Source organism: Gossypium arboreum, chromosome 12 (assembly GCF_025698485.1).
Source record: "Gossypium arboreum isolate Shixiya-1 chromosome 12, ASM2569848v2, whole genome shotgun sequence".
In the NCBI taxonomy this organism is placed as follows: domain Eukaryota; kingdom Viridiplantae; phylum Streptophyta; class Magnoliopsida; order Malvales; family Malvaceae; genus Gossypium; species Gossypium arboreum.
In genome coordinates, this window is record NC_069081.1 from 64,645,029 (window position 1) to 64,665,784 (window position 20,756).

Below are 20,756 nucleotides of genomic sequence, written 5' to 3' on the forward strand. Positions count from 1 at the left end.
AAGCTCGATCATACAATCTACAATTGTTGGAATGTCTTTTACCATAGTGTTTGCACCCAGGGCGATTAGATCGAACATTTCCAACACTGGCAACAAATGTAGCTGGAGCTCTGAAACTCGAATGTGATTTAGCACGATCTCTACTCAAATGTCCCACATTAGCCTTTGAACGGCTATAATCGTCTCGAAACTTCTTTGATGCAGATTGAAATAGCTTGCTTGACGATCTCTTTCACACTTCTCTAGCTTCTGAATCATCTTTTCTTTACTATTTTCTGAGTTCTTCGGCTTTACATGCTCATTCAATAAGCACTACAAATTCTTTGATTTCAAGAATCCCGACTAACAAACGAATATCTTCATTCAGACCATCTTCAAATCTTTTACAAATTATTGCCTCAGTAGATACACATTCTCGAGCATACTGACTCAGTCTTACGAATTCTCGCTCGTATTCTGTAACAGGCATATGGCCTTGTTTCAATTCAAGAAACTCTTTACGTTCATGGTCTATAAATCTATAACTGATGTATTTCTTTTGGAATTTAGGTTGGAAGAAATCCCAAGTCACTCGTTCCCTCAGAACCACTTATATCAAAGTCTTCCACCAATGATAGGCCGTATCTCTCAAAAGCGAAACGGCACACTTTAGGTATTCATCAAAATTCAATGACAATTCATCAAATACTCTTATCGTATTCTCTAGCCAGAACTCGGGTCTTTCAATATCATCGTTCGTTGTAGCTCGGAACTCTTCGACCCCATATTTTCTAATCTTATCAACAAGAGGCTTAATCAACTCGTTCGGATTAGCTTGTGACATAGCAGGAACTTGCGGAGGAACAGGTGAAATTAGGGATTGTTGTACATCTGGATTAGTTCTAATGTACTGACTGAACCAATCATTCATCAGTTGATAGAAGCCTTGTCTAGCCTCTCCGTCATAGCTGCTCGTAGTTGGTTTAGAATTGAATGGCGCTGTCCCTTGTGCATGAGTAGGTGTATTACTCTCAACATCGTCAGCTACGACTCGTTCGGGATCCATATGCTATATAAAAACACATTTTCATTGTCAAGATTCATCACACTATCACAGTTCATAAATATGGCATGCATAGCTAGACTCACATATGCTACGTTAGTCCTAGAATCCACTAAACCATAGCTCTGATACAAACCAAATGTAACACCCCTAACCTGTATTTGTCAGTGAACTAGGGTTAAAAGCGTTACCGGACAAATCGAAACATTTAACATTCATTTCACAATCATTATAGCATCATAGTCATACATTAATATAGAGTCCCTTACATATGTCAACGAGACCTTAAACATACTTTAGAAAGAGGTCGAGACTAAATCGAACTCATACAAAATTTTTCAAAACTTAAACATTTTTCAAAGTTGAACAGGTCACACGCCCGTGTGAACAGGCCGTGTGCCTCACACAGCATTAGACATGGCTGTGTGTTTAAGTCCTGTCAAAACAGGGAATACATACTAACTTAATCACATAGCCACAAGACATGCTCGAGTGCCTTGGCCGCAGTCGAGACTGACTTGGGTTACATGGCTAGCCACATGCCCGTGTGCCTTGGCTGTGCTCAAGAATGACTTAAAATCATAGGGTACCCTAGGGGACACACGGCCAAGCAACATGACCGCGTGTTGCATACGACTGAGACACACGCTCGTGTGGGCAAAAATAGGCCATTTAAAATGTGACAGCCCTAAATTGACCCTAGTCGGAAAGTGGTTTCGGGACCACTAAACCGAGTCATAAAAATAATTAATTGTTATATTTTATGCTTACTATGTGTGTGCATGCATATGTGGAAGTTTCATTCTCTAATTTTACCAATTTTGTGAGAATTATTAAATAGGGATCAATGTGAAACATGGTGAAATATGATAGGCTAATTTTAAATGGCTTATTAGTGCATGTTAACACAAAGGTGGAGTTGCATGTCAAATAACCCATTTCTTAAGGTTAGTGGCCGGCCATGACATGATGATGGGCAAAGAAAACATGTCCTAGACATGTTGGCCTAGTGCATTATGGAAGGGAAATAAAGAAATGAAAAAAAAAAAAAAAGGGAAAATGATGAAGAAAAATGTGTGTATGGATACTCTTGTGCCGTGACAAAACAAAGAAAAAAAAGGGGAAGAAAATTGGTTGTTCATCCTTCCTCATTTTTGTTACAATTGTCATGACTTGAAAAGATGAAGGAATAGGGGAAATCTCCTAAAGCAAATCGGCATTCTTCTTTAGCTAGCAAGAGGGTGATGAAAACAAAGCTTGGAACTTAAGCTCTTCTTGGCCGAATGTAAAGAGGAAGAGGGGAGAAAGACTTTCGGTCATGGAAGGAGAAGAAAGGTTAGTGAAAAGTGTTAGATTTGTTTTGAAATTCAAGCTTGTTTTAGGTTAATCATCTTGCTTCTTACTTAACCCAAGCCAAAAAAATCTTGAAATCTTGATGGAGGTATGGTACATTCATTTATGGTTAATGGGAGAATAATTTGATTTTAGCCTTTAAACCTTGAGGAAGAAATTGTTGTTGCAAGAAGTTGAGCTTATTGATAGTATAAATTTCTAATGCACCTAAGGTAATAGCCGAACATGTAGTGGTTTAATGCCTTGAACAAGTGTCATTTAGATGTTCTAAGATTGTCTAAATTAGATGTTTAATCATCTAAGGGTTCGGCATGGTGCATTCTTGAGAAGAGTTTGATTTGAAATCATGAGATCTTGTTGACTTGTGTTTAAGTTGTAATCGGCCATGGGCTATGGGTGTTTGCTAATCCGGTTTGTTTGCATAGGTGTTAAATACCTTGTATTGGGAATTTGATGAATAAGTAGCAATAAATTAAGATGAGATTGAGTAAATTTTTAGCTTAGTTGTGTTAAGTATTCGGCAATAATCATAATAATGTATATGAATGCCGTATGTTTGTGTTTGATGGAGAGGTGAATTGTTTGATTTAGCTCCGGAGCAAAGGGGGACTAAATCGGACAAAGGAAAGGAGAAAGCAAACGAGTAGCCGAATTGGAACCGTTCTACCCTACATAATGTAAGTCATTAAGCATATATTTGGTGTTGATGTAAATGACCATAATATATACGCAATTGTGTTTAAATGAGTTGATGTGTAAATGAAAATGTATGTGTATGGAATGATGCCATTGTTGAATGTATAAAGGCAGCAAAATGCATAAGGTATTGGTCTCGGCACTAAGTGTGCGGGTATAAATGGACAAGGTGACAAGATTGGCACTAAGTGTGGGTTTAAATTGTACAAAGACTAAGTGTGCGAGTTTGATTATATAGCACTAAGTGTGCGAGCTGAAAATATATAGCACTAAGTGTGCGAGCTGAAAATTATATAGCACTAAGTGTGCGAGCTGAAAATATATAGCACTAAGTGTGCAGATTCACTATATGTGTAACACCCCGAACCCGAGACCGTTTCCGGTGTCGGTCACGAGGGGTTAACGAGCCAAAACCACTTATAGCACCGACCAATTTGACATTTCCAGACAGGCTGGAGAACTGCGTCACTGTCTCCTTAAAAAGCATATCTCGAGTTTCAAAACTCGGAAACTGATTCCGTAAATTTTCCCTGAATTTAGACTCATATATCCATCCATGGATTTATTTCTAGAATTTTTGGTCAGGCCAATTGGTACAGTTTATTAGTTAAAGTCACCCATGTTGCAGGGGTCGACTACACTGACCTTCGCGCGTTACAACTTGAATATCTATCTGTACAGGGCTTCAATACTGATTTCGTTTGTTTCTAATGAAACTAGACTCAAAATGAAATCTGTACATATAAGGCATGACCTCTAATTCCTTTTGGGTAATTTATGGTAAATTTTCAAAGTCGAGACAGGGGATCCAGAAACCGTTCTGGCCCTGTCTCACGAGAACTTTAATATCTCTTAGTATTCTATTCATATGATCGTTTCGTTACTTTCATATGAAATTAGATTAATCAAGGTTCGATTACATAATTTATTCACTATTTAATACCATTCCTACTATTTTTAGTAATTTTACACATCCACATCACTGCAGCTGGCAGCCTCTGTTTTTAAGGTAGGCTTTACCTATATTGTAGTTCCCATGGACCAACTATAGTCTAGTCATACTTAGGTCCACATATGATCATATTTAGCCATTCCAATGGCTGATCATGTGACCAACTCTCTCATTCCAAACCATAATCACATCATGAAACCAAATATAATTACAAACCACATATGGTCAAATTCCATACTCCACTTTTACGAACCATTTTCGCATGGCCGTACACATATACATCACAAGTACTTAAAAATAACCGAGGGTAGTCCTATACATGCCATATCCAAGGTTCGACTAAAAGAGTATCAAAAAGGGGTTTTGATAGTATGGATGACTTCACTTCAATGATCCCGAATCCGATCGCTAACGAGCAAAATCTATAAGACAGAGAAAAAAGAAACGGAGTAAGCAATTTATGCTTAGTAAGTTTCGAGCCACAAATTTACACACAACCAAAGCATAGCATTCAAGTAGCTAAACAATAATTCATATGCACAATTTCTCAATGACATGCTTACTTCACAATCCCAACTCTTGTATTCATACACAAATAACGGCTTAGTCAAGGCCGATAGCTCATTTATCATTTGAGCGAATACTCATATACACTTACTCATAGTGTGCAAAGCACACCAAACGATACCTCGTTGTTGGGAATTTCATAAGCGTAATAACTGAAAATTTTTACAGCAAGTTCAAAGTTCTCAAATCACATACCTTCGAGTTTAACCGGATATAGCTACTGTTCAAATGCCTTGGGACATAGCCCGTTATGGTAACCCGCACAAAGGCCTTCGGGACTTAACCCGTATCACAACTCAGACAATTGCCTTCGGCTTAGCCCGATATCATAACTCTCACAATTGCCTTCGGCTTAGCCCGATATCACTTCGCACGAATTGCCTTGGGCTTAGCCCGGATATCACTCGAACATTCATACACATCTTTGTTTCAATTTCATAACAAAATTTTTATGCACAATTCACTTAACAAAATATCATTTTCGCTCAATGGCCACATACAAGGGCACAATTTCGATTGCTTATTACTTCATCCAATCGAATCAAAATCTAAGTTTCGATACTCAAAACTTACCTTGGAGGTTGTCGAGCGCCCAACGGCTATTCAATCACCTTCTCCTTTCCTTTATTGGAGCTAGTTCCCCTTTGCTCTTGAGCTTTATGTTAACAAATAAATTGATTTAATCGTTTTGAATATCAAAGTGGAATCCAAGGTACTTAGCCCTTATAAGGCCGCACACACTTACATCCACATACTTGAGCTCAATAATTATAATATAGCATCAAGCACTCATATGGCCGATTATACTTAGCCATACTTGCACCAAATCAACAATAAATTCCAAGATTTTCACATCATATGTGTACTAGGCCGAATGTACTTGGAATTTCACAAACATTCTTCAACAATTTATTCTTTAAACAAACATATTTACCATTTACTTCATAACCAAATCATCATGTGCAAACATACATACACATATAGGTGCATGGCCGAACCTCAAGGTGTTCATAACCATCTAAAACACAAATTTTTACCAATCAAGTAACAAGCATAAATCATGCTCATGAATGCATCATGGCCGAATACATCACATTCATACCCCTTTCAACTTCAGTCATGGTTAAACAAAGAACTCAATGTCTTACTCAAGATTGCTACAAAGAAATTTCAAGAGTAGTCAATCCATCATTGCATGCATCATTATCAAGCTTCACATTTAGCATGCAATGGCTTTAACACAATATCAACCTTGGCCTAATACCATTTCCATGGCATAACAAGGATTTGAACCATGGCTAACATGAACATCAAGTTAGCAACTAAAACATGCATGAATCTCATGACACAACTTCATACATACCTTAATCTTGATGCAAGTATAGCCAAATCTCCTTCTAGATCTCTTCTAAACCAAAATGGAGCAAAATCCTATCTTCTTCCTTAGTATTTTCGGCCAAAAGGAGAGAACAAGGATGAACAAAATTTTTCTTTGCTTTTCTTTCACTCACGGCAACAATGGGGAGAATACCACACTCACACACATTTTTTTGTTTCTCTTCCCACCACTAAATTTTTTATCATTTCATCACATCATGCATTATCAAAACATGTCATAACATGTTTTTCCTTGCCCATAACTCCTTGTCATGGCCGCCACTTCATGTTAAGGGGAATTTGACATGCAAATCCCTTATTTTTGCATGCATTATCAACTAGTCATCACACATTTCCCCATCATACTTTCAAAGTTTACTACTAGGTCCTTTCTAGTGAAATTCACATTTATAACTCTAAATCGAAACATCAAAAATGTCACACATGAATTAACACATATTATAGGCATCAAAATAAATTATAAATTATTTTTATGCCTCGGTTTTGTGGTCCCGAAACCACATCCCGACTAGGGTCAATTTTGGGCTGTCACAACTCTCCCCCACTTAAGAAATTTTCGTCCCCGAAAATCTTACCGGTAAATAGGTTTGGGTATCGCTCTTTCATAGAGTTCTCGGGTTCCCAAGTAGCTTCTTCTATCCCGTGTTTGAGCCATAACACTTTCACTAGCGGAACCCGCTTGTTTCGCAACTCTTTCACTTCACGTGCTAGGATACGAATCGGTTCTTCCTCATAACTCATATTGGCTTGAATTTCAACCTCTGATAGACTAATCACGTGCGACGGATCAGATCTATAACGTCGAAGCATTGAAACATGAAAGACGTCGTGAATCCTTTCGAGTTCAGGGGGCAAAATCAAACGATACGCAACTGGGCCAACTCGTTCGGAGATTTCGTACGGCTCAATGAATCTCGGGCTCAACTTGCCCTTACGGCCAAATCTGAGTATCTTTTTCCAAGGCGTAACTTTAAGAAACACTTTATCTCCCACCTGATACTCGACGTCTTTACGTTTCAGATCCGCGTACGACTTCTGACGATCGGAGGCTATCTTCAGACTTTCACGGATTACTTTCACTTTCTGTTCAGCATCTTTAATCAAATCCACCCGAAAATTTTTGCTTTCACCGAGCTCCGTCAACACAATGGTGTACGGCATTTACGCCTGCATAAGGCTTCGTAAGGTGCCATCCGAATACTTGATTGAAAACTATTGTTGTGCTTAATTCAATCAAAGGCAAATACCGCTCCCATGAACCATCGAACTCGAGGATGCAACATCTCAACATATCCTCAAGTATCCGAATTATCCGCCGGATTGACCATCGGTTTGGGGGTGAAATGCGGTCTGAAATGTAACTTGGTACCCAAAGCTTCTTGCAACTTCTTCCAAAATCGCGAGGTAAATCTCGGATCTCTATCCCACACAATGGAAATAGGCACCCGTGTAATCTCACAACTGAGAAACGCATAATTCGCTAGTTTGTCCATTGAAAAATTCGTATGTACGGGACAAAGTGAGCCGACTTAGTCAATCTATCTACAACGACCCAAATCGCATCCTTCTTACTCACGACAATGGCGGTCCGGATACAAAGTCCATTGTGACTCGATCCCATTTCCACTCGGGTATCGTGATCGGTCAAGTAATCTCAAGGCACTTGATGTTCCGCTTTCACTTGTTGACATATTAAACACCTCGAAATGACGCCGGAGATGTCTCGCTTCATACCATGCCACCAAAACCGACGTTTCAAATCATTGTACATTTTCGTACTCCCCGGGTGGATTGCCATTCGGCTACAATGGGCTTCGTTCAGAATTATCGAAATAAGTTCCGAATTCTTTGGAACACACAGATGACCTCTGAACCTCAAACAATCGTCATCATCAATTTGAAACTCCGATTCCTTGTTCTAACACACTCACCTCGCTTTTGCAACCAACTCATCGTCGACTTTCGAGCTTCACGAATTTGATGTATCAATAATGGTTTGGCTTTTAATTCAGCTACTAACACATTGTCGGATCGAACGGACAAGTGCACGCTCATCGCTCGTAAAGCTAATAATGATTTATGACTCAAGGCATCCGCAACCACATTCGCTTTTCCCGTGATAGTCAAAGACCACTCATAATCCTTTAACACTCGAGCCAACGCCTTTATCGCAGATTTAAGTCTCTTTGAGTCATCAAATATTTGAGACTTTTATGATCCGAATACACATGGCACTTCTCACCAAAGAAGTAATGTCGCCATATCTTTAAGGCGAATACGATGGCGACCAATTCGAGACCATGGGTCGGATAATTTTCTCATGTGGCTTTAATTGCCTCGACGATAGGCCACAACTCGACCTTCTTGCATCAATACGCAACCTAACCCAAGTAGGGAGGCGCCACTATAGATGACAAACTCTTTGCCGATTCGGGTTGCACTAGAATTGGGGCTTCGGTCAAATAAGTTTTCATTGATCGAAACTTTTTTCGACATTTCTCCATCCATTCGAACTTAACATCCTTTTGGAGTAAGCCGTCATTGGCGTGGCTATCATTGAGAAACCTTTACAAATTGTCGGTAATAACCGACAAGCCCCAAAAACTCGAACCTCCGTAATATTTCACGGAGGCTTCCAGCTAAGTATGGCTGAAATTTTGTTCGGTCGACTCGAATACCCGATGCAGATACCACATGCCCCAAGAAGCTAACCTCTTAACCGTAACTCACACTTCTTGAACTTAGCATATAACTACTTATCCCGTAAAATTTGCAAAGACTAACCTCGTGTGTTCAAAGATGTTCGGTCTCATTTCTTGAATAGACCAAGATGTCATCAATGAACACGACTCTTAACTGATCCAAATATGGTCCAAGATCCGATTCATCAAATCCATAAATACCGCAGGGCATTAGTAAGCCCAAACGGCATCACTAGGAACTCGAGTGACCATATCTCGCTCAAGGCGTCTTGGGTACGCTCAAATCTCGAATTTGCGGTGATAATAGCCCGATCTCAAATCTATTTTCGAGAACACTGAGGCTCCCTTCAGTTGATCGAACAAGTCGTCGATACGCGGTAACGGATATTTGTTCTTTATCGTCGCTTTATTAAGTCGACGATAGTCGATGCACAGCCTCATGGTTCCATCCTTTTTCACAAACAACACCGGCGCACCCCAAGGCGAAAAACTCGGGCGAGCAAAACCTCTATCCACCAATTCTTGCAACTGAGCTTTTAACTCCTTTAATTCCGTTGGTGCCATACGATACGGAGCTATCGAAATTGGAATGGTACAGTACCAATTCGATGCCGAACTCTATTTCCCGAACAGGTGGTAAACCCGGCAATTCTTCAGGGAAAACATCCGGGTATTCACAAACCACTGGCACAGATTCGGGTTTCTTTTCTAACTCCTTGCCATCTAGAACATACGCAAGGTATGCTTCACACCCCTTTCTTACGTATTTCTGAGCCAACATTGCTGATATTACAGCTGGCAATCCCTTTAAGTCCGTAGACTCAACCCGAATTATCTCGTTATTCGTGCACCTCAGATCAATAGTCTTGCTTTTGCAATTTACAACCGTCATCGTGCATGGTCAACCAATCCAAACCAAGAATAACGTCGAATTCGTCGAATGGAAAAAGCATCAAGTCCGCCGGAAAACAAGAACCTCAAAATACTAGGGGACTTTTCTTACACACTTTGTTGACGAGCACGTAATGACCCAAGGGGTTTGACACCCGAATTACAAAGTCAGTAGACTCAATGGGCAAAGTCTTACTGGATGCTAAGGTTTCGTATATATAAGAATGAGTAGAACCAGGGTCAATCAAAGCAATCACATTAGTATCGAAAAGAGTGAGGATACCGGTAATAACATCTGGTGAGGCAAGATCCTCGCGCTGCCAGATGGCATAAGTCCTAGCAGAGCACGAGCCTCAGATCTGATGGTGGCATCTCTAGATCCTCTCTGACCGCCACTAGCATTGCCCGTGTTCCTAGACGGCCTACCTCGAGTTGTGGTAGCGCCCGGGTTCCCACTTTGATTTGCGCTTTGTTCGCATAATCTCGCAATCTTTGATAAAGTGGTCGGCTGACCCGCACTTGTAACAGGAGCGGTCATGGGATCTAAAACTCCCCGATCACGATCTCGTCTAAAAAGGCCCGAAACGCCTCTAGACCGGCTCACATCATCTCGAAATCTCTTCGATGCCTGTTGAAGAGACTTTCCGAGGACCTTTTCAAAATTTCCAGTTCCCACATCAACTTTTGTTTCTCCTTTCTAAGCTCTTGACTTTACAAGCTCGCTCGACAAGTACTACGAACTCTCGATTTCGAGAATGCCCACGAACATCCTTATATCGTCATTCAACCCATCCTCGTTGCGTTTACATAATAGCTTGGACGAAACACATTCCCGAGCGTATCTCATCGAGTCTAACAAATTTTTGATCGTAGTCAAGAATCGACATAGAGCCTTGCTTAAGATCAAGAAATTCCTTTCGTTTTGGTCGATGAATCTCGATCGATATACTTCTTTGAACTCGGTTTGGAAGAACTCCCAAGTTACTTGCTCCCTAGGCACAATGAAGTCGAGTACTCCACCAATAGTAGGCGGAATCGCGTAGCAAGGAGATAGTACACTTTAAGCATTCATCGGGTGTACATGATAGCTCATCGATAGTGTTGTCCAACCAAAATTAAGCTTGCTCGGCAGCGTCGCCATCCGTAGCTTTAAATTTAGTAGCCCCATGTTTTCGAATTCTGTCGACTGGGGGCTTACTTGACCTTATTTGGTCAGTTACCAAAGGTATTGTAGGTGCGGGGGTTGCATTAGTCGGGAATGGAGGTTGTGGAACAGCCGTGGTAGTTCGAATGTATTGGTTGAACCAATCATTCATCACGCTATAAAAGGCATGCCTAGCCTCATCATTCGGATTGCTGGCAATAGGTTGAGAGTCTGCCGACGCTGTCCCTTGCGGAGCAGCGCCACACTCTCCACATCATCAGCTATTGCTCGGTTGGGATCGGGATCCATTGCTATAAACAAACACAAATTCAGAATGTCAGAAATCACCACACTATCAATTTATCACTTCATGGCATGTATAGCTAGACCCCAAACATACCACGATAGTCCTAGAATCGACTAAACCGTAGCTCTGATACCAATAAAATTGTAACACCCCGAACCCGAGACCGTTGCCGGTGTCGGTCACGAGGGGTTAACGAGCCAAAACCACTTATAGCACCGACCAATTTGACATTTCTAGACAGGCTGGAGAACTGCATCACTGTCGCCTTAAAAAGCATATCTCGAGTTTCAAAACTCAGAAACTGATTCCGTAAATTTTCCCTGAATTTAGACTCATATATCCATCCATGGATTTATTTCTAGAATTTTTTGTCAGGCCAATTGGTACAGTTTATTAGTTAAAGTCACCCATGTTGCAGGGGTCGACTACACTGACCTTCGCGCGTTACAACTTGAATATCTCTCTGTACAGGGCTTCAATACTGATTTCGTTTGTTTCTAATGAAACTAGACTCAAAAGGAAATCTGCACATATAAGGCATGACCTCTAATTCCTTCTGGGTAATTTATGGTAAATTTTCAAATTCGAGAAAGGGGATCCAGAAACCGTTCTGGCCCTGTCTCACGAGAACTTTAATATCTCTTAGTATACTATTCATATGATCGTTTCGTTACTTTCATATGAAAGTAGATTCATCAAGGTTCGATTACATAATTTATTCACTATTTAATACCATTTCTAATCCGTTTAGTGATTTTACACATCCACGTCACGGCAGCTGGTAGCCTCTGTTTTTAAGGTAGGCTTTACCTATATTGTAGTTCCCATGGACCAACTATAGTCTAGTCATACTTAGGTCCACATATGATCATATTTAGCCATTCCAATGGCTGATCATGTGACCAAATCTCTCATTCCAAACCATAATCACATCATGAAACCAAATATAATTGCAAACCACATATGGTCAAATTCCATACTCCACTTTTACGAACCATTTTCGCATGGCCGTACACATATACATCACAAGTACTTAAAAATAACCGAGGGTAGTCCTATACATGCCATATCCAAGGTTCGACTAAAAGAGTATCAAAAAGGGGTTTTGATAGTGTGGATGACTTCACTTCAATGATCCCGAATCCGATCGCTAACGAGCAAAATCTATAAGACAGAGAAACAAAGAAACGGAGTAAGCAATTTATGCTTTGTAAGTTTCGAGCCACAAATTTACACACAACCAAAGCATAGCATTCAAGTAGCTAAACAATAATTCATATGCACAATTTCTCAACGACATGCTTACTTCACAATCCCAACTCTTGTATTCATACACAAATAATGGCTTAGTCAAGGCCGATAGCTCATTTATCATTTGAGCGAATACTCATATACACTTACTCATAGTGTGCAAAGCACACCAAACGCACTCGTTGTTGGGAATTTCATAAGCGTAATAACTGAAAATTTTTACAGCAAGTTCAAAGTTCTCAAATCACATACCTTCAAGTTCAACCGGATATAGCTACTGCTCAAACGCCTTCGACATAGCCCGTTATGGTAACCCGCACAAAGGCCTTCGGACTTAACCAGGTATCACAACTCGCACAATTGCCTTGGGCTTAGCCCGATATCATAACTAGCACAATTGCCTTCGGCTTAGCCCGGATATAACAATTCGCACAATTGCCTTCGGCTTAGCCCGATATCACTCGAACATTCATACACATCTTTGTTTCAATTTCATAACAAAATTTTTATGCACAATTCACTTAACAAAAATATCATTTTCGGCTCAATGGCCACATACAAGGGCACAATTTCGATTGCTTATTACTTCATCCAATCGAATCAAAATCTAAGTTTCGATATCAAAACTTACCTTGGAGGTTGTCGAGCTTCCAACGCTATTCAATCACCTTCTCCTTTCCTTTATTGGAGCTAGTTCCCCTTTGCTCTTGAGCTTTATGTTAACAAATAAATTGGTTTAATCGTTTTGAATATCAAAGTGGAATCCAAGGTACTTAGCCCTTATAAGGCCGCACACACTTACATCCACATACTTGAGCTCAATAATTATAATATAGCATCAAGCACTCATATGGCCGATTATACTTAGCCATACTTGCACCAAATCAACAATAAATTCCAAGATTTTCACATCATATGTGTACTAGGCCGAATGTACTTGCAATTTCACAAACATTCTTCAACAATTTCTTCTTTAAACAAACATATTTACCATTTACTTCATAACCAAATCATCATGTGCAAACATACATACACATATAGGTGCATGGCCGAACCTCAAGGTGTTCATAACCATCTAAAACACAAATTTTTACCAATCAAGTAACAAGCATAAATCATGCTCATGAATGCATCATGGCGAATACATCACATTCATACCCCTTTCAACTTCGGTCATGGTTAAACAAAGAACTCAATGTCTTACTCAAGATTGCTACAAAGAAATTTCAAGAGTAGCCAATCCATCATTGCATGCATCATTATCAAGCTTCACATTTAGCATGCAATGGCTTTAACACAATATCAACCTTGGCCTAATACCATTTCCATGGCATAACAAGGATTTGAACCATGGCTAACATGAACATCAAGTTAGCAACTAAAACATGCATGAATCTCATGACACAACTTCATACATACCTTAATCTTGATGCAAGTATAGCCAAATCTCCTTCTAGATCTCTTCTAAACCAAAATGGAGCAAAATCCTATCTTCTTCCTTAGTATTTTCGGCCAAAAAGGAGAGAACAAGGATGAACAAAATTTTTTCTTTGCTTTTCTTTCACTCACGGCAACAATGGGGAGAATACCACACTCACACACATTTTTTTTTGTTTCTCTTCCCACCACTAAATTTTTTTATCATTACATCACATCATGCATTATCAAAACATGTCATAACATGTTTTTCCTTGCCCATAACTCCTTGTCATGGCCGGCCACTTCATGTTAAGGGGGGGAATTTGACATGCAAATCCCTTATTTTTGCATGCATTATCAACTAGTCATCACACATTTCCCCATCATACTTTCAAAGTTTACTACTAGGTCCTTTCTAGTGAAATTCACATTTATAACTCTAAATCGAAACATCAAAAATGTCACACATGAATTAACACATATTATAGGCATCAAAATAAATTATAAATTATTTTTATGCCTCGGTTTTGTGGTCCCGAAACCACACCCCGACTAGGGTCAATTTTGGGCTGTCACAATATGCTCTTGCATTACAATTGGCACTGAGTGTGCGACATTATCGAGTTAATCTTGGACAGCGAATCGGGTAAGTACCTTGAGCTCATGACGAATAGGCAATACGTTCATGCTCGGGGTTGAGCTTGGTAAGCTTTAAATCTATGTGATGATTGCAATTGTATGATTGTGGTGTGAATGAGTTGGTGTGTAAAAATGCCTCAAATATCTTATTGTATAGAATATGAAATGTGGATGTATGACTTGGTATGAGATTGAACCGAAAGGTCCGAGGAATTATGGTATAGTTTCGATATGGATGAAGTACCTAGCCTCGCTTATTGTTTGATGTTGTGAAAATTTTATTAATGGATGGTTGATGAATGCTTATGACTTCTTGAGTTATAAACTCACTCGGTGTTTTCTTGTCACCCATTTTAGGTCTCTTGGACTCGATTGTTTGCGTGCTCGAACCGTCGTTGAAGTCATCACACCGGCTGGAAATCTTTTGGTATTGTCTTCGTAGTTGAACTAGGAGAACATTTGGCATGTATAGGCTATTATGTTTTGTTGAATTGTGGGTTGTAAACTTTAAGCCATGAGAAAATGGCCTATGTGGTCGTTGAGTGGGATGCTAGAACCTATAGCCACGAGTCTTAGAAACTTTAATTTTGATAAGGTGGCCATAATTTGTGTCATGTATGATGGATGATTAGTAAGGCCAAGGAAAGATTCATGAAATTGGCATAGTCTACTGCAGTAACTGTTGCGGACAGCAGCAGTGATATGAGATTGAAAAATCACTAAAAATAGTAGAAGTAGAATTAAATAGTGAATAAATTATGAAATTTAACCTTGATGAATCTATTTTCATATGGACGAAACGAAACGACCATATGAGCAGTATACTGAGAGATATTAAAGTTCTCGTGGAACAGGGCCAGAACGGTTTCTGGATCCCCTGTCTCGACTTTGAAAATTTACCATAAATTATCCAGAAGGAATTAGAAGTCGTGCCTTATACGTGAAGATTCCCATTTGAGTCTAGTTTCATTAGAAACAAACGACATGAGCATTGAAGCCCTGTACGAGAAGATATCCAGGTCGTAATGCATGAAGGTCAGTGTAGTTGACCCCTGTAACATGGGCGACTTTAACTAATAAACTGTACCAATTGGCCAGACCAAAAATTATAGAAATAAATCCAGGGATGGATTTATGAGTCTAGTTTCAGGGAAAATTTACGGAACTGATTTTCGAGTTCTGGAACTCGAGATATGATTTCTAAGGTGACAGTTACGCAGTTAGCTAGCCTGCTCGAATGTAAATCAATTATTTCAAAGAGAGAAATAAGGGAAGTAAGCCGGTAACACCACGTGGTCAAATCCGGTGACGGTCACGGGTTTGGGGTGTTACAATTTTATTGGTATCGAGCTATGGTTTAGTCGGTTCTAGGACTACCATAGCGTGTGAGTCTAGCTATACATGCCCAAAATGTTAGTGCTTAGAAATGTGATGACTTCGACGATTGAAGTTTTTGTTTTGATTTGCAAATGGAACTCGGGTAGAGAGACCCTTGGCGGATGACGTTGAAAGTGTAGCGGCTGTTCTCGCAAGGGACACCGCCTGTTGAGCCTCACCATCCGCGAATAATCGTGAAGGGGCTAAACAAGCCTTCTTCACCATGATGAATGAGTGGGTCGCGTAATATGCCCCAACCAATCCTACTGTCCAACCATTCCTCGAATTTAAATACTCCACCCAAGAGCCCGTAATGCCTTCGCCATCGATCCTGTGAGCTGAGTAAACCACCGTGGACTTGATTAGGAAGCGTGGGGCCGAGGAGTTCAAGGCCATAGTTACCGATGATGCCGAAAAGGCCGAAGTTCTAGCTCGATAACACCATTAGAGTGTTAGATGAACTGTCATGCACACCGATGAATGTCTTAAGTGTGCTATATCCTTGTTAAGTAGACTCACTTACTATTGGTGGAGGACTTTAATTTCCATAGTCCCAAATGAACGAGTTACTTGGGATTTCTTTCAATCCAATTTCAAAGAAATACATTAGTCAACTGTTCATCGATCAAGCGTAAGGAATTCTTTGAACTCAAGCAAGGCCGGATAACAGTATCTAAATAAGAACATGAGTTCGTAAGACTTAGTCGGTATGCTCGAGAGTGTGTGGTGGTGAGGTTGCTATGTGCAAGAGATTAGAAGAAGGCTGAATTTGAAGCTAGAGATTTTCGTAAAAGATCGACGTGTAAAGCTCTATTCTCACAGTAAAGAGGTTCGTGGAGGACACTAATAAGGCGAGGGCAATCATGGAATTTCCATCGAGTCCGACCATTGACGGACTCGAGCTACTTGTAGCTAGTGTGGGCAATAATCGCCAAGAGAAACCTGAATGCCCCCAATGTGGAAGACGACACCTAGGTGAATGTTGGGGTAAGTTTGTTAATAGGGCCTGTTATGGATGCGGTTCGAAGGACCACTTCATTAGAGATTGCACGGAGTTAGATGAGAAGAATAAGATGCAAGGTGCAAGACCTAGTGAAACGACGGCTAGAGGTAGGCCCCCGAGAATTTCTGGAGGTAGGGGTGGTAATCAGAGAGGAGCCTCTGATATGGCAGTTCGATCCGAGACCCGTGCCCTGCTAGAGCATATGCCATCTGCGCACGAGAGGTGGCATCCTCCCCTGACGTTATCACTGGTACTTTTACTCTCTTTGATACTAGTGTGATTGCATTGATTGATCCCGGCTCTACTCATTCATATGTATGTGAAACCTTAGCATCCAGTAAGACTCTCCCTATTGAGTCTCATCGAGTTCGTAATTCGGTGTCAAACCCTTTGGGTCAATACGCTCGTTGATAAAGTGTGCAAGAGATGCCCCTAATAATTCGAGAATCCTATTTTCCTACCGATCCGATGCTTCTACCATTTGATGAATTCGATGTTATTCTTGGTATGAATTGGTCGACAGTACATGATGCAAGGTGGACCGCAAAGGAAAACCATTGATTGGAGGAGTGCAAATAATGAGGTAGTCGAGTCGAGTCTCATCGATTTAAAAGAGTGTGCCGATAATATCTTCTATGACCGCCGGAGATATGTGAAAAAGGGTGTGAAACATACCTTGCGTATGTGTTTGAAACTAAAGAGACGGAAAGGAAACTCGAATCGGTACGATGGTTTGTGAGTATTCGATGTTTTTCCCGAGGAGTTACCAGATTGCCACCGGTTCGAGAAGTGGATTTCGCATCGGTTGTACTGGGTACTACGCGGTCTCAATAGCCCCGTGATCGTATGGCATTAACTAATTAAAGGAATTGAAGGTTCAATTGCAAGAATTGACGGTAGAGGTTTCGCCGACCGAAGTTTTTCTCCATGGGGCGCTTTGTATTGTTTGTGAAAAGAAGGACGGAACCATGAGGTTGTGCATCGACTATCGTCAACTCAATAAAGTGACGATAAAGAATAAATATCCATTGCCACGAATTGACGATTTGTTTGATCAATTAAAGGGAGCCTCGCTTTTTCAAAGATAGATTTGAGGTTGGGGTACTATCGGTTGAGGGTCCGAGAATCGAACATACCCAAAACCGCTTTTAGAACGAGGTACTGGCCACTACGAATTCTTGGTGATGCCGTTTGGGCTTACTAATGCCCTGCGGTATTTATGGATTTAATGAATAGAATTTTCAGCCATACTTGTGGTTCGTAGTTGTATTTATCGATGACATTTTGGTCTATTCGAGATGAAACCGAACATGCCGAGCACCGAGGCTAGTGTTGCAAATTTTACGAGATAAGCAAATTATACGCAAAGTTCAAGAATGTGAATTTTGGTTGAAAGAGGTTAGCTTTTTGGGGCACGTGGTGTCCGTGATCGGTGTCGTCGGTGGACCCAACAAAATTTCTACCATAGTTGATTGGAAACCTCCGCGAATGTTACCGGGTTAGGAGCTTTTGGGGCTTGCCGATTATTACCAACGATTTGTAAAAGGTTTTTCGATGATAGCTGCACCGATGACGTAAACTACTCCAAAAGATGTTAAGTTCGAATGGACGAGAAATGTCGAAAAGTTTCAATCAATGAAAACTTATTTGATGAAGCCCCAATTCTAGTGCAACCCGAATCGGGCAAAGAGTTTGCATTTATAGTGACGCATCCCTACTTAGGTTGGGTTGCGATTGATGCAAGAAGGGCGAAGTTGTGGCCTATGCGCCGAGACAATTAAAGCCACATGAGAAAAATTATCCGACCCATGATCTCGAATTGGCCGCCATCGTACTACTTTAAAGATATGGCGACATTACTTATTTGGTGAGAAGTGCCATATGTATTCGGATCACAAAAGTCTCAAATATTTGATGACCCAAAGAGACTTAAATCATGACAAAGACGTTGGCTCGAGCTGTTAAAGGATTATGAGCTGGTCATTGACTATCACCGAAAGGCTAATGTGGTTATGACGCCTTAAGTCGTAAATCACTATTTACTTTATGAAGCGATGAATGTACACTTGTCCGTTTCTACCCGACAATGTGTTAGTAGCGAAATTGAAAGCCAAACCATTATTGATACGTCAAATTCGTGAAGCTCGTAAAGTCGACGATGAGTTGGTTGCAAAACGGGCTGAGTGTGTTCCGAACAAGGACTCGGAATTTCAAATCGATGATGACGATTGTTTGAGGTTCAGAAGTCGTCTGTGTGTTCCAAAGAATTCGGAACTTATTTCGATAATTCTGAACAAAGCCCATTGTAGCCAAATGGCAATCCACCCGGGGAGTACGAAGATGTATAATGATTTGAAACGTCGATTTTGGTGGCATGGTATGAAACGAGACATCTCTGACTTTGTTTCGAGATGTTTAATTTGTCAACAAGTGAAAGCAGAGCATCAAGTGCCTTCAGGATTACTTCAGCCGATCACGATACCCAAATGGAAATGGGATCGAGTAACAATGGACTTTGTGTCTGGGTTACCATTGACTCAGAATAAGAAAGACTCGGTCTGGGTCATTGTTGATAGACTGACCAAGTCTGCTCATTTTATTCCTGTCCGCACGGATTTTTCGCTTGATAAATTGGCAGAATTATACATCTCCCAAATTGTTCGATTGCATGGGGTACCTATTTCTATCGTGTCGGATAGAGACCCAAGATTTACATCGCGATTTTGGAAGAAATAGCAAGAGGCTTTGGGTACCAAGCTGCATTTTAGCATCGCCACCCCAAACCGATGGTCAATCCGAACGGTAATTCAAATACTCGAGGATATGTTAAGATGTTGCATCCTTGAGTTTAGTGGTTCATGGGAACGGTATTTACCTTTGGTTGAATTCGATTACAACAATAGCTTTCAATCAAGTATTAAGATGGCGCCTTACGAGGCTTTTATACTATCGTAAATGCCGTATCCCATTATTCTCGATGAACTTAGTGAAGGAAAAATCTTGAGGTTGATTTGGTTAAGGATGCCGAGCAAAAGTTCGAGTAATTCGTGAAAGTTTGAAAGTCGCCGGATCGCCGTAAGTCGATGCGGATTTCAAAAGAAAAGACATTGAATATCGGGTTGGAGACAAGGTATTTCTCAAAGTCTCACCGAAGAAGGTGCTTAGATTTGGTGTAAGGGCAAATTGAGTCCGAGGTTCATCAGTCCGTATGAAATATCTGAACGAGTTGGGCCAGTAGCGTACCGATTAATTTTACCCCCTGAGCTCGAAAGGATCCACAACGTTTTCCATGTCTCGATGCTTCGACGATATAGGTCTGACCCGACACACGTAATTACTCCATCTGAGGTCGAGGTTCAGCCTAATTTGAGTTATTGGTATCAGTTGTGACAGCCCTAAATTGACCCTAGTCGGAAAGTGGTTTCGGGACCACTAAACCGAGTCATAAAAATAATTAATTGTTATATTCTATGCTTACTATGTGTGTGCATGCATATGGTGAAATATGATAGGCTAATTTTAAATGGCTTATTAGTGCATGTTAACACAAAGGTGGAGTTGCATGTCAAATAACCCATTTCTTAAGGTTAGTGGCCGGCCATGACATGATGATGGGCAAAGAAAACATGTCCTAGACATGTTGGCCTAGTGCATTATGGAGGGGAAATAAAGAAATGAAAAAAAAAAAAAAGGGAAAATGATGAAGAAAAATGTGTGTATGGATACTCTTGTGCCGTGACAAAACAAAGAAAAAAAAAAGGGGAAGAAAATTGGTTGTTCATCCTTCCTCATTTTTGTTACAATTGCCATGACTTGAAAAGATGAAGGAATAGGGGAAATCTCCCTAAAGCAAATCGGCATTCTTCTTTAGCTAGCAAGAAGGTGATGAAAACAAAGCTTGGAACTTAAGCTCTTCTTGGCCGAATGTAAAGAGGAAGAGGGGAGAAAGACTTTCGGTCATGGAAGGAGAAGAAAGGTTAGTGAAAAGTGTTAGATTTGTTTTGAAATTCAAGCT